Below are 14,524 nucleotides of genomic sequence, written 5' to 3' on the forward strand. Positions count from 1 at the left end.
TCAAAACAAGATACTAAGCCACGTACTAAACCTCTCTGTGATTGTAATATTTTCTAGACTGCGTAGTTCCCTTGTGTCTGCAGTAGTAAGTTCAAATAATGAAACATATGAAGCAGTGCTATGTGCATTGTCTTTAATTTAACCCCTAATTGGGGAAGCCCCTTTCAAACACTGCTAACCTCTGAATCGGCTGTGTGAACTGCAGAGCGGGAGTAGACTCATGTCAACAGAATTCAAAACCCAGTGAAAGAACCCAAAGAATGGACTAGAGATAACCAAAGAAGCTTGAAGACATCCAAAAGAAGAATCAAGTTTTCACCAGCCAGCTTAAAGATTGTTTTAACTGTATCATTTATTGATGTAATTATCCTATTTTAATAGATAAGAATTACAAGTATCCATTGAGGGAAGGTACACAAAGAACTGTAAGAAGTATTGAGACAGTTTCCTTAAAAAGTAACAAGGTAAAACAAAAAAATATAGAGGGGAAGACTGGGTTGGCCCCTGTGTTCACCACCGAGAAGATTATAGCCATGCTTGAGGTAGCAACCCTGTAGGCATGGTAAGGTGGGAACAAGAAAGCCATACCAGACCTCTATCATTCCTCAGTTGTCTCTTAATCCAACAGAGACTAAATGCCAGAGTTCACCCTGGGTTGGGGGTGGCTCCGTGTGGTGGAAAAATTTCTCCTCCAAGCCATGCTTTCAAAAAAAGGCCCAGAAATCTTCTGTTGTTCGGTCTCAAGGCAGTTTATTGCAAGTTATCTAAAAGATTGTCTTCTCGGGCTGCTGCAGTTTGCTCAGCAGCTCAGGCAAAGGCAAACACACACCCTGACATCCTATCTGTCTGCTGTCTTCTTCTTCTCTCCCCCCGCCCTGGTCTGCTGCTATCTTTTATATGGTACATTACGTGTTAAATGTTTACAGTTTTTCCCCAATGCCTATTACCTATATTAAATGGTGTTTTTCTACTCTAAACCAATCTGTGAGTGCCAACATCACCAAGAACATGGAGGTAAGGAAGAAGAAAGAGGGAGGACAGGACAGGCCCAGATCCTTCCATCTTAAAACTTCTGACCCCCATGTACAAACCCAAAACCCCCCTGTACAGGACTTAAAACCCCCCTGTACAGCACTAAAAAATTCTTCCCTTTAGTTTGTGACTACTTCTACTATAATATCTAAACTTTTGTGACTTCTTGTTCTTCCTGCAAGGTTGGTAAATCATTCCATGGCTCAAATCCAAAATCACAGCTGTTTCCAGCTGCCTGCCAGGGTCTCAAATGCTTCTGACCTGGACCTGGAACCTCCAAAAATGTCTGAGGGACATTTTGAGTTCCCACAACTAAAGAGCAAGACTGATTTGGCCTCTGTAATCCCATTTTGTCCAATTTTTCCTGTTCCCACTGTCCTCACCCACAGATGCTAGCATTTCTTTTTTTGAGAAGTAAAGGTAAAATATCCAAATCAAAAATAAAACTTAATTTTTTGATCCAAAAGACTTATAGAAAAGGAAAAGATAAATAATGTAATAGTTGTATCTCACAATTAAGAGATAGTTATTACGTAGATGTATAGTAATGTTATTGTAATATGCTATCCCATAGTCCTCTTTCCCTCCCCCCATTGTAATAGCTGTAGGAGTCAAGATATTTAGAGGAGGCTGGCTTGTTACCAGGAGGTGCAGCATAACAACACCTGACCTCTAATCAAGATGTAAAAACTAATCTCTACCAATGGACGGCAGAGAAAGAATTGACTGACAAAACTTTAAGAGGGGCTAAGGATATAAAAGGCGGAGCATCCATTTTGTAGATGACACACATAGCTGATAGTCATGGGGGAGGGGGTTCCCAAGCACTGCATTTTTCCTTATTTAATCCTTTTTTGTAGTTTTTGTTAAAGTTCATTAAAATTTTAAAAAGTGAGCAGTCATTTCTCACAAGCTCAACCAGAAGAGAAGGCCGTTTTGAAGCCAGGTTGTACTCCTGCCTTGCTTGCCTGATTTCTTATGCCAACCACCTCCTCTTTATCAGATGGACTATAGTAGTGTGAAAAATGACCAGTTAATATTGGCTTTCACATTTATGTATTAGCTTTTCCATGTTGTTAGAGATTATAAGTGAACTCAGGGTCCTCATAAAACAGGAAAGCTGGACAGGACAGAACGCACTTCGAATCAATATGGTTAATGCTACGTTCTCCGTTTATAAGAGAGAAGATGGCAGTTTATATACACTTCTACATAGTTTACAGTTTACAAAGGAACTCTCATTGGCAAACTAACATTGTTTACATTTGCCTTAAGGTGGTCAGGCCTTTCACACCGCAGGTCTATTCTAATTCACACTCAGATAACTCATTACTTTGTAGTTACCTTAACATAATTTCTAACTGTGCCACAACTAATTTCTTACTGCGTCAAAGGCTTCTAGACCCACCAAGGCTGCTTATCAGGAGCCTAGTCTGAGGGGTAGCTCAATTCTCACTTCAGACATAAATCATGCCCTCTCTCTCTCAGAAATTCTGCAACATATGAGTATTTAGAAATAGTAAAAATTATAACTCTTTTTAACTGCTTGTTATTATAATATAATCTATCAGTTTAAGTATGCACTGTAATACTCATAAAAATAGTAGTGTAATGAATATAATATCTATGTATCACTTATGGAAATAATAGTGTGATGAACATATTGTACTATAGAAAAGGCTTTTGTGTAGCTAAGAGAGGGTAAGGCCATCCACTGACCTTCCTGCGTAGAAATGTGCCTCCATTGACAGAGTGGCCAAATTATCCTTTGTCTCCTTAAAAAGGAAAAAAGCCAAGAAGTTTCTTTCCTCAATTTGGTAAAAAGACACCTCATAGGACCTTTGGGACTTCACCTTAAGCTTAGGGCTGCCAATTGGAAAGAAGCAAAAAGGTCCTGTGTGAGGACACTGGACTCCAGGACAGTTTGGATGGATGGAGATGAGAGATCTCTGAAGGCTGCTCTTAGAATATATGGTTTATTAGAGAGAAGGTGAAAGGCCCAGCTTGGAGTCACCAGACACGACACGTGGCAGGCCTTAGAGAGTGGGGGAAGGGAGAGGCAAGGGGTAGAAGGAGATAAGAGAGGATCCCAAGAGGGAGAGTGTCGCTGTGGGACACGTGAAAGCACAACGCAGACCACCTGCTGCTTGCAAGGTAAAAAAGGGACGTTTATTATCTGACTCTGTCTTTTATACCTTCCCAAGGGTGACATTGGATTGGAGAGTGAATGGGCCACCTCTCCAAAGACATTGGACAAACCACCAGTACATCAAGTGTTCTCCACCCCCATAAAAGAATGTAAACAATACGTTGTTTACAGAAATTGTGTGGGAAAGTTCTCCAAAGGAATGTAAACTCAGAAGGCTTTAGGAAGTCTTAAGAATCAGGGTGACATCTCAAACTTTTTAGTTTAAAAAGAAAAAGAGAGAAAAATAAATAAATAAATAAATAAATAAATAAATAAGGTTCAATGTCCATTCACAGAGGAATCGTCAGAGTGATCACCCGCCATCATCCTCAACTGAGTCATCACTCGACGATCCATCCATTGGATGCCTTTCAGTTTGGTCACGGTTTCCATGTTGCCCGTTGATTGGGTTCTGTCTCTGCGGTTGCAGATCAGGATGAACACACTTTGAAGGTACCCAGCGCACCCCAGTATCTGTGGACACACAAGCATACCCGCGCCCCGAAGCGATAAGGTCATAGGGACCTTCCCATTGTTTGGTGACTAAATTCCGCACTCGAACTTTTGCTCGAGGCTGATGTGCCTCGTCTGAAGCCTGCAACGAGAGATGATGATTTAAAATGACAGGGTTATTTGAATTCTGCTGCACCGTAAGATGATTGATGGTGTACAATGCTTTCTCCAACTGACTGTGTGGGGTCTCACCCTGCATTCCCCGTTTTTGTTTTTGAAGAACCCGCTTCAGAGTACCATGAGCACGTTCTACAATAGCTTGGCCAGTTGGAGAGTGGGCGATACCAAACTTGTGTGACACCCCGCACAACTGCAGGAACTGCCGCACCTGCTGCGATGCGTAAGCAGGACCATTGTCGGTTTTCACAGCAGAAGGTATGCCTAGAACGGCAAAGGCCTGCCTCCAGTGGGCAATGACATCGCGGGCCTTTTCTCCAGTGTGAGCGGAAGCCCACATTGCAGAGGAGAACGTGTCCACCGTGACATGCACATACTTGAGCCGGCCAAACTCAGCAATCTGGGTGACATCGGTCTACCAAAGCTCCAGGGCCCTAAGGCCTCTAGGGTTTACCCCTGCTGGTAGAGGTGGAGCAAGTCGTCACAGGACTCAACAATGCCACGAGCCTCTGTCGGTGTCAGCTGAAACTGCTTCTGCAGAGTATGTGCATTCTGATGGAAAAACCCATGCGATGCCTCGGCCTGCGCGAGTGTATCAGGCTGAGGTGCTACCCACGCTGGATTAGCCAACCTGTCAGCTCTCGCGTTACCTTCCGCCACAAACCCTGGTAAATTGGTGTGACTTCTCACATGCAGAACGTAAAACGGATGAACCCGGGCCTGAATAGCACACCACAAGGTCTTCAGTAAATGAAACAAGGCAGGGTTACTGACCTCCTTCAAAACTGAATGACCCAACCGCTGTGCGATGTCAGCCACATAGGCAGAATCCATGACCAAATTGAAAGGTTCCTGGGAAAATCTCTCAAATGCCATAACAGCAGCCCTCAACTCAACCAATTGGGCCGACCCCTCCTGATGAGCTTTCAGAACCTGCCACTCAGATCCGTCCTTCCAAGTAACAATGGCCTTTCCTGTTTTCCCTGAACCATCAGTAAAGACGGTGGGTCCTTGCACGGGTTCCTGACTATTTTTGGGCCGCAAAGAGATCTGCGTAGATTTCGCTACCTGCAGTAGCTTGTGGCTGGGCAAATGATAAGTGATTTGCCCTGAAAAATTTTCCAGAGCACATTGCATGGACACACAGTGTGCAAAGCTCCAGTCAAAGTCCTCCCGGGATATTGGGAGTACGATCTTTGCAGGATCCGCACCCATCAATTGCAAACACCGTTGCCGGCATTTGATTATCAACCGAGCAATCAACTCAGCCAATGTCGTTGCCGTCTTCTGCGGCTGATGGGGCAGGAAAACCCATTCCAAAATGTGCAAGGGATCAGACCATTTGTCACTCCATTGACCAATGATACCTGTGGGATGCGAATCTGGAGTGGTAACGAACACAGTGACATCAACGGAAAGATCAATGCGATAAACCTGATGGGCAGAAACAGCCTGCCGAACCTCCTCCAGCACCTGACGTGCCTCAGGGGTCAATGTGCGAGGTGATTTTAAATCAGGGTCTCCTTTCAACAGATCATACACAGGAGACAGTTGTGCGTCGGTTAGTCCCAAGTATGGATGTAACCAGGTGATGACACCCATCAGTTTTTGAACATCATTCAGTGTCTTCACCGAATGCACAAATTGCACCTCCTGGTGTTGGATTGTCCATTCCAGAATTTTGACCCCCAAATACTTCCAAGGAGGTTGTTGCTGAACCTTTTCTGGAGCCACCTGCAACCCATGAGCATGCAAAGCATCGAGCAACCGAGGCTGAATCCTCAGCAGCTCCTCCTGAGTGGACACAGCCACCAGGATGTCGTCCATATAATGATACAGACGTGCATCAGGGAACTGCTTGCGAACTCCAGACAAGGCACGAACCACATACCATTGGCATATAACTGGGGAGTTGCGCATCCCCTGTGGCAGAACTCTCCATTGATATCGCTGTGCGGGCCCATCATTGTCAACTGCTGGCACTGTGAAGGCAAATTTTGGTCTGTCATCGGGATGCAAAGGAATTGTAAAGAAGCAATCCTTCAAATCCACGATGAAGATCGGCCAGCCTGCAGGAAGCATGGTAGGCGATGGCATGCCCGCCTGTAATGTTCCCATGCCTTCCATGACAGCATTGACCTTCCGGAGGTCCTGTAACAACCTCCATTTCCCAGACTTCTTTTTGATGCAGAAAACAGGGGTGTTCCAGGGGCTCCTGGAAGGCTCCAGACGACCCTGGTCCAACTGTTCCTGCACTAAATTTTGAAGGGCGGTCAGTTTATCTTGAGGGAGGGGCCACTGGTTTTCCCAAACAGGTGTATCCACCAGCCACCGTATAGGAGGCGTAGGACACTCCTCGCCCTTCGCTGCAGTGGCCCCCATCAAAAACCCATCCCAATGCGCACCCCCCATGCAGACAAAACATCCCTCCCCCAGAGGTTAGCAGGAGAAGAAGTAACATGAGGCCTGATCCAAGCCGTCTGTCCCTCTGGGTTTGTGACCAGCACGGGCCGCTGGCTCACATAACATCGCGCTGTTCCTCCCAGGCCCGCAACAGACGTCTCCGCTGGATCCAGGGGCCAATCTGGAGGCCAGGCAGCAAGGGAGAGAACCGTGACATCAGCGCCGCTGTCAAGGAGCCCGCGCAGGCGGATCTCTGACGGCGTCGCACCAGGGATGGACAGGGTACACAGCATCTCGGGACGGTCTTTAGTCAGGACAGCGGTCCAGTGAACTTGAGGCGGTCCAGTGGATCCAAAACCGCCATCCCCGCGTGACTGGTCAGCCGTCCTGCGAACAGAAGACTTAAAAGGCACAAGTTGAGCAAGCCGTGTCCCTTTTGGGATTGTAACAGGGGGGGTGGGCGTGGAGATCATTGCACAGATCTGCCCTGTGAAGTCTGCATCTATAAGACCCAGATGCACAATGATGCCCTGAAGGGTGGCACTAGACCTCCCCATAAGGAAGGCACTCATGCCCTCACCCAAAGGACCAAAGGCATCCAGGGGAACCTTGTGCACCTTGCAAGAGTCTAAAACAACTGTTGCTGCTGTGCAGACATCCACACCTGCTGACCTGCAGGTGCTGGCTACGAGCTGGCTGAGCAGACCTCCATGGGCTCCGGGGTCTGGAGAGGAACTTGTGTCTGAGCGCGCCCCCCTTTCGCGCTCCGCTTCCCGTTTCCCGAGCTCGGGATTGCCTGGCCACTTGCATGAACAGTCGCCTTGCAAACATCTGATAGGTGGCCTGGCCTTCCGCACCGGCCACACACATACAAGGGAAATTTTCCCTTCTGTGTTTTCTTCCCTCGTTTGGTGCTTGTCTGAGCAGCCCCTTGCGGCTGCTTCCAGACTGGCTGTGCAGCAGCAGCCCAAGAATCCACCTTCCAAACCGACGGGCCTATGTATACACAGGCTGCTGCCATCTGTGAAATGGTAGCCCCTTCAGGAAGAGCCTGTATGACTCTTTTGCATTCTGCGTTACAATGGATCCTAGCAAATCTTGCAAGGACCATTCGCCTCAGCTCAGGTTCTACCACCTGCCGCTCTACAGAGGCAGTCAACCTCGATGCAAAGTCTATGAAAGGCTCGTCAGCCCTTTGAACAACAGTCAGAAAGGGCTCCATTGGAGCAGCCATTTCTAGGGCCTGGATTATAGCTGCCAAGCCTAACGTCCGGCATTGATCAAGCACAAGAGGATCGTATCCAGCCTGCCCCCGAGGATCAACATAATTTCCTGTGCCCATCAACATGTCAGCGTTAACAACACGCCTGGGATCCTGCTGCCCCCATGTAGCATTCTTCCGCACTGCACTAGCCACTAGACTAACCCATTTGTCCTCAAACAGGTCAAACTGCACAGGGTTAAAAAGAGCCTGTGCCACAGCGCGAATATCAAAAGGCGTCAGCAGGTCAGTAGCAAGTAGCCGAATCGTGTGCATAACCTCATCAGACCCAAGACCATATTGTGCCACAGTGTCTCGGATTTCCTTCAACACCTTAAACGAAAAGGGCTGATGAGTGTTGTGAGTAACACCCCTGAGTACAGGGAAAGCCTGAAGACCCCCTGGCAAGGCTGCATCGTCCACTGTTTCATGTCCCGTGGACTCTGGGACAGTGGAAGCTCCTGGGCTGCGAGGCAGTGCGACATCACTGGACACCACACCCCCACACCCCCTGCAGCATCAGCAGAGCCAGAGGAGCCTTCCCCGTGATCCGGCAGGCTCTGCGAGGGACCAAGGTCACATATCTCCTCAGCCTTATCGAGGACCTCCTGCCAGAACCGCCCGTAGTTTCTCGGGCGCACGGTCACCTGGCAAGGGGGGAGGGTCCACAAGGACGACGGGGAGGATCCACGGCCACGGGGAGTCACCGCTCTCCCGCCAGCCGCGTCAGCAGTCCCGGCCCCCGCGGCAGGCGGGGAAGATGGAGCCGACCCAGCCGGCGTCCCAGCAGTGCCCTCCGCACCATCAGCAGAGGACACTGCGGCGGATGCAGGCGGCGGCGCGGACCGCAACTCCAGCTCAGCACTCCTGTCCCCCGGGGCGGGGGAAAGGCGGGATGTAGAGGGAGACGCGGAGCGCGGATACATGTCACTGCGGGACAACACAATGGAGGCCGGCACGCCCCCAAGGAGTTTCGGACCCGCGGCACGCAACCGCCCGGCAGGCACCGCCCCCATCAGGCGGGACCAAACGGGCTGCCCGCCTGCTGGGGCAGAGCCTGACGGAACAGAGACCAACGCCCCGTCCTTGGCGGCGCCCACTGCCTGCGCACGCCCAGCAGGCTGCGCAGGCTCAGGGATTGGAGCTGACTCATCCTCGGAAGATGAACCCGAAACCAATCCGGGCGAATCCGCCTGGGTCGCTTTCAGGGGGAACGTGACCCCGCAATTCGGGCAATTCACCTTCACTGAGCCAGATGCAACCCGAGGCGAGGGCTGGTCCACAAGCCCCTGTTTGCCCCCGAGCGCCGGGAAGGCACAAAGAGGAAGTGCTTTCCCCTTCGTCCCACCACGCCAGCGGCGCGGGGCAGGGCGGGGCGGTCGGACCCGCTCCACCGACCGGACGCTCGGAGCCAGCGGGCTGGGAGCCCGGGGCTCCCCAGAGGAGAAGCCGTCCTCCGACTCACTCTCCTGGGCACAAGGGGAATCCGGGCCACGCCCCAGGGACTCGGCCTCCCCAACATCAGAGGTAGAAAAATTTCTCAGAGAATCACGAGAGCCACCAGTGTCAGAGCCCTGCCAGATGGCATCCAATCTCTTCCACAACATCATCAGCGGCCCAATGCCTTCAAAACGATTATCAAGCAGGGCATCCATGAGGCGTTCTCCTACAGGAGCCCAATTCTCCCAGGACAGAGCCTCGGCAAGACTGGGAAAGAATCCCTGTTCCCTTGCCCATAAAAACAGCCTCTCAAAATCATCCCAATAAAAAAGAACGTGTTTCCACTTCAACACCTCCCTCCAAACGCTCAAAGCCACTGACTCCTCCCTGATGCTCTCAAAACTCTCCATTACCAACAATAGCGACAGGCAGAGCGCTGGACAGAGAGAGAAAAAAAAAACCTCACCCACGTGCTTTCAGCCTAAGCTGCAATACACGTCGGCGGTCACCAGATGTCGCTGTGGGACACGTGAAAGCACAACGCAGACCACCTGCTGCTTGCAAGGTAAAAAAGGGACGTTTATTATCTGAGTCTGTCTTTTATACCTTCCCAAGGGTGACATTGGATTGGAGAGTGAATGGGCCACCTCTCCAAAGACATTGGACAAACCACCAGTACATCAAGTGTTCTCCACCCCCATAAAAGAATGTAAACAATACATTGTTTACAGAAATTGTGTGGGAAAGTTCTCCAAAGGAATGTAAACTCAGAAGGCTTTAGGAAGTCTTAAGAATCAGGGTGACAGGAGAGGATGTTCCAGGAGAGGGAAAGTTCCAAGAGAGCATCTGGCTCCTCAGGGACTCATCAGGGGACTTCAAGGTGGGCTGGAACAAAACTTAGGCCAATGGGGTCACAGAAGCCAGATGCTTCAGGGGAGGGTTACAGATGTGTGATGAACCATACATTGGGGGGTGAGATAGAACCGTCCATTTAACCTTTGGGTCTCTCTGTAGGTAAGGGCATTGTTCAACCAGAAGGGGGGATTGCTTTCACCCTGGCTGTACTATTGTTTTCTAGTTGTTCAGTAACTAAGGTTTGGTATCTCAGAACTTGTTACCATCTCAATCTCTGTATTTTCTAAGTCTTTTGCCAGACAATCATATTTATAAGGCTTTCCTGTTTCATGTTCCCCAACAGTTCCACCTAAGCAATTTACTAGAAAAAGAAGAGAACAAAGGAAATAATCACTTTTTGGAGTGTTTTAGCAGGAGCAAGAACCTCTTGCCCCTGGCTCGAGTTTTTCTCTCTAAGAGCTTTGTTATTTTCTCTTTTATTAAAACCTTTCTGTTTCCTACACTACCTCAGAAGCCATCCTGCTAATTTTATGCCATTTGAGGTAGCTGAGCTATCTCGGGGGTGATAAGTCCTCTGAGAGCTTATAAGACCTGGCTCAAGGAGAAACGTATCCGACCTGTCCAAGTGATAAGATAACCATGACACAAACCAGAGCACCAGAGGACAATTAGAGAATACCATGTTAAATTTAAGGAGGACATACTAAAATCTTATCAAAGGATGTGAAACAGCAGGATGAAGACACAAGAAGAAATAAAATATATTGACCTGACACCCAGGATGTCATGAAGATAAGCCAGAGTGTGAAGAAGTCAAACAAAGGAGTTCCCAGAACATCAGTTCAGAAGAATGTTTGAATAATGTATTAAACACATTAATATGCATGTATCTCAGTGATGCAACTGTATAAGATGCAACTGTATAAAGATAACAGTGTATATACCGGCATGTTCTTTGGCTGTTGGTCAGGAGCACCCCAGAGCTGGATTTTTGTTTCTTATTTTATCCCTTATTAAACTTTACAAAAAATCTTTATTTTCTACTCTGCTTTTTCACAGTAGACACCAGCCACAAGGTTTCCTTTGTTGGCTTGTGTGGGATGATGACCACAGAGCCAGGCAAGGGCTAAGGCTTACTAACTATGGCCTATACCATGTACCCTCCACATTATCTTTGCGGTTTGAGATCCACATAGCTGGCATTAAAAAAGGATGAATGAGGTAAAGGATGATGTTTAGGGCAACTAGGACAGTCCTCTTTTGATGCTTGCAAATGGCATGGAAAAGAAGGGAGTCATATGAGCACAACTTTGAAGGACAGCATGGCCAAGAAAATAACCTTTTGCCTCAGTTAGGGTAATTTAAGTATTTAAATGCTGTACTAGTGATTTGTGGGGGGGAAAAACTCTACAACATGTAAAAGTTGTAAAGCCAGTATGATTTATTTTAATGTTAGACACATGTGGGATAGTTCTTAATAGGACATGTACACTCCTGAAAGTTCTCGAGTCTATTTTATCCCCTAGTCTGTTGCATATGCATAAAAGAGATATGCATATGTATTAAACTGTCTTATCAATTTTTATAAACCTGTGCAGTTCTTCAGTCATGTAGCTGTAATATGGTGCTTGCAACCCAGATTCCGTTTTTTCATCTGCTTCAGCCCCAAGGTCAGTGGGGACCCCTCCTTATCCCTCTTCAACTTGGATGATTTTATTCCTTTCTAAGTAGCCTTGAATCTCCTTTTTCTCTCTGCAGGCCTTTTGCGAGCACAAGTTAACAGACTAAACAAGTTCAAACAGCAGACTCCAGTTAAATACAAAATTGGTTTCTACCCCAAGTAAAATTTCTAACCCCCATCTCATTCTTCTTTTTTTTAGAAAACTAGTACATTTTTTTATTTAGTACAAATTTTTATTATAATAGGTTTCTTAATGTTTTGTAATGTATATTTGATAAGAGGTTAACACTGTTATTCATTGTAGTATTTTTTTAATTCAAAATTGGTACTATAAAAGATAACATTAAATTTATTTTAACTAATATTAATAAAACTATAATAGGGTGGTATAATGTATTGAAAATTTCAGTTGTAGTTGGTGACTATTTAAAGATTATATTTTATTAGCGATGATTTGTATCTTGTTTTATTTTTTGAAGAATTTTGCTTTTTGTTTTTTGTATTATGATGGACTGCAATTAGAGGGGTTTTTTTGGTTTTTTTGGATATTTTCAAAAATTTTAATTAGGTCTTGGTGTTTAACTGTCTTATTAATGTAAGGTCTATTCTAATAGGAGTAGGTGATAGCTTGTGATATATTTTGTAATTGTTTTTGATTAGTTGGTGGGATGTTACTGGTGTTAAATATGAAAAATTATAACTGATAATATTAATAAATTTGTCAATATAAAAATTAGAATTATTTTTATTAAGCAAAACTATATTGTTGTTATCGATTTTTTTAAAGTATAAGTGGTTTTCAAGTATATATAACATTTATTAGTCGATACAATTGCAGTTTTTTTATTAGTGACTGGATAAATTTTGAAGTGGCAAATATTTTTTTAGTATTCAGACATACATTTTGAGTATTAATAGTGTTGCTTTCATAGATGAATCTTAGTTGTTCTTGGGTAATACAAGATTTCAAGTTTATTGTTTGTTACTTTGTCACTGTTGAGTCAGGAATGGGAGTGGAGGCGACATTAACTCTATTCAGCAGGCTACTTACAAGTTTATTAGAAAACCATTCCTTTTTATACACGGTTCCGATAAAGGTGGACCTGATTGGACGTTTAATCAACACCCTGTCACCATTGGCTAATTAAGGAGACACCCTTTGCTAAACATCTCATGAGAAAACAACTGTTCAAAACACCAGCTGCAAGATTGTTTTAACTCTTTCTCTCAGCCTTCTCAAAACTCCCCAGAACAATTCCTGGGAAAGTTTATTTGTCTTTCTCTCTCTGACCAGCCTGTCAGTATCCACATTACTTCTCATTTACTTTTTGTGACTATATTTTATGTTTTGAGGGATAAAGTACTGTTTTCTTATGGTTTAATTTTAGTGTGATGATGAGGTGGATAACATAAATAGTGGTATTATGTATAGTAAGTACAAAGGTAGTGGTTACATTAGAAGTAGGATTATAGGTAAATTTTGTTATAGTTTACTAAGATTGAAACTTTTTAAAAAAATATTTTATTATCTTAAAAAAAATTTAAAAGTTTTCATTGGAAAATTACTTTCACTCCCCATATGATTAAGCTGGTTGTTGTTTGTATCGATAACTGTGTTTGTATATAAATGAAAGCTAAAGATATATTATAACTTTATTAAGTGTTTTTACTATTAAGTTGTGGTCATGGTTTTTGTTGTGGGTTTTTTTTTTTTTTTGGTGGCACTTTTGAAATTTGTTACTGATTAGTTCTTAATGTTAATAAAAATGATTGTAAGGACTGTCTTAGTTTTGTTAGTTTACTTATTGTAGTGGTTAATTTGTTTATTAATATTTTTTAGTTAATTTTGTTTAAAACTCAGTCTTGTCTCTAATATTTTAGGGGTTTTTTTTGAGAAGTATTTGTCTTTCTAATCACGTTGTTTAGCTTTTGAAGGATGTTTTTAGGAAGGAAGAGTAGGTTGCTTGGATTTTTGAAATGTTAATTTGTATGAACAATTTGATATGTTTGAGAGACTACTTTGGATGAAATAACAGATGTTGTTGACTGGGTTATTATAAACTGCTCGGTGTTTGTATGTAGGAAAAGTTGAAATACTAATTTGATTTATTTTCTTATGGGTGGTCTCATTGATTATCTGGTATTTTACTTTGATTTTTTTGGTTTCTTAAAATGTTTATGTTTTTTTGTTTTTGTTATTTTTGCTTTTTCTATATTTGATTCTCATGTATTACTATAGTTGATAGGTTTAAATTTTTTATATTAGAATGTTTTCTTATGTATTTAGTGTATTGAATAAAAGTCTGAGACTAAGGTTATTTAGTATTGTTTTGGATAGATGTATCTTCTAATTTTAAGACTTTAATTGCAATTATATACAGAACAATTTTTTAAATTAAATTATTACTTACTTTTGGTTCTAATATACTTATTTTGAGTAAGTTTTAGTTTTAGTTTACTGGTTTTTGGTGTTACTTTTTAAGGGGCATCTGGGGCCTTCTTTACTTGAGAGTGGTGGATTTAGGTATTTTGTTTTTTGATCTTAATTGTGGTGAAAGTGGTGAGAAGTACTTGGAATGTTTTTTTTTACTGTGGTTTTAAAGGTTTTTTTGTGAGAGATTTGATATATATATATATATATAATTTTTAGGCTGTATGTAATATATTGGTTTATTTTGTTCTTTGTTTTGAGTTCTAGCTATATGTTTTTAAATTTCTTTGAGATGTTTATTTAGAGTTACTATATATGTGGATAATGTTACTTCTCTAATATGGGTAGATGTCTCTTTGTATTCTGTATGGTTTTTATAAAGCATTTTAAAGGCAATTAACTTTTTTTAGGTTTAGTTTGAATTTGTAATAATGCTAGTGTAAGAGTTTGGGTTTAACGTAAATTAACTTTTTGTTTTATTTTTATAATTTGTTGTTTAATTAAATGGTTCATATTTTTTTTACTTGTCTACTTGATTAGTGGTGGTATGGAGTATGAAGTTTAATTTATGCTTAGGTGGTTGCTAATTTGTTGCACTGTCTT

Source organism: Lonchura striata, chromosome W, assembly GCF_050655825.1.
Source record: "Lonchura striata isolate lonStrDom1 chromosome W, ASM5065582v1, whole genome shotgun sequence".
Lineage (NCBI taxonomy): Eukaryota > Metazoa > Chordata > Aves > Passeriformes > Estrildidae > Lonchura > Lonchura striata.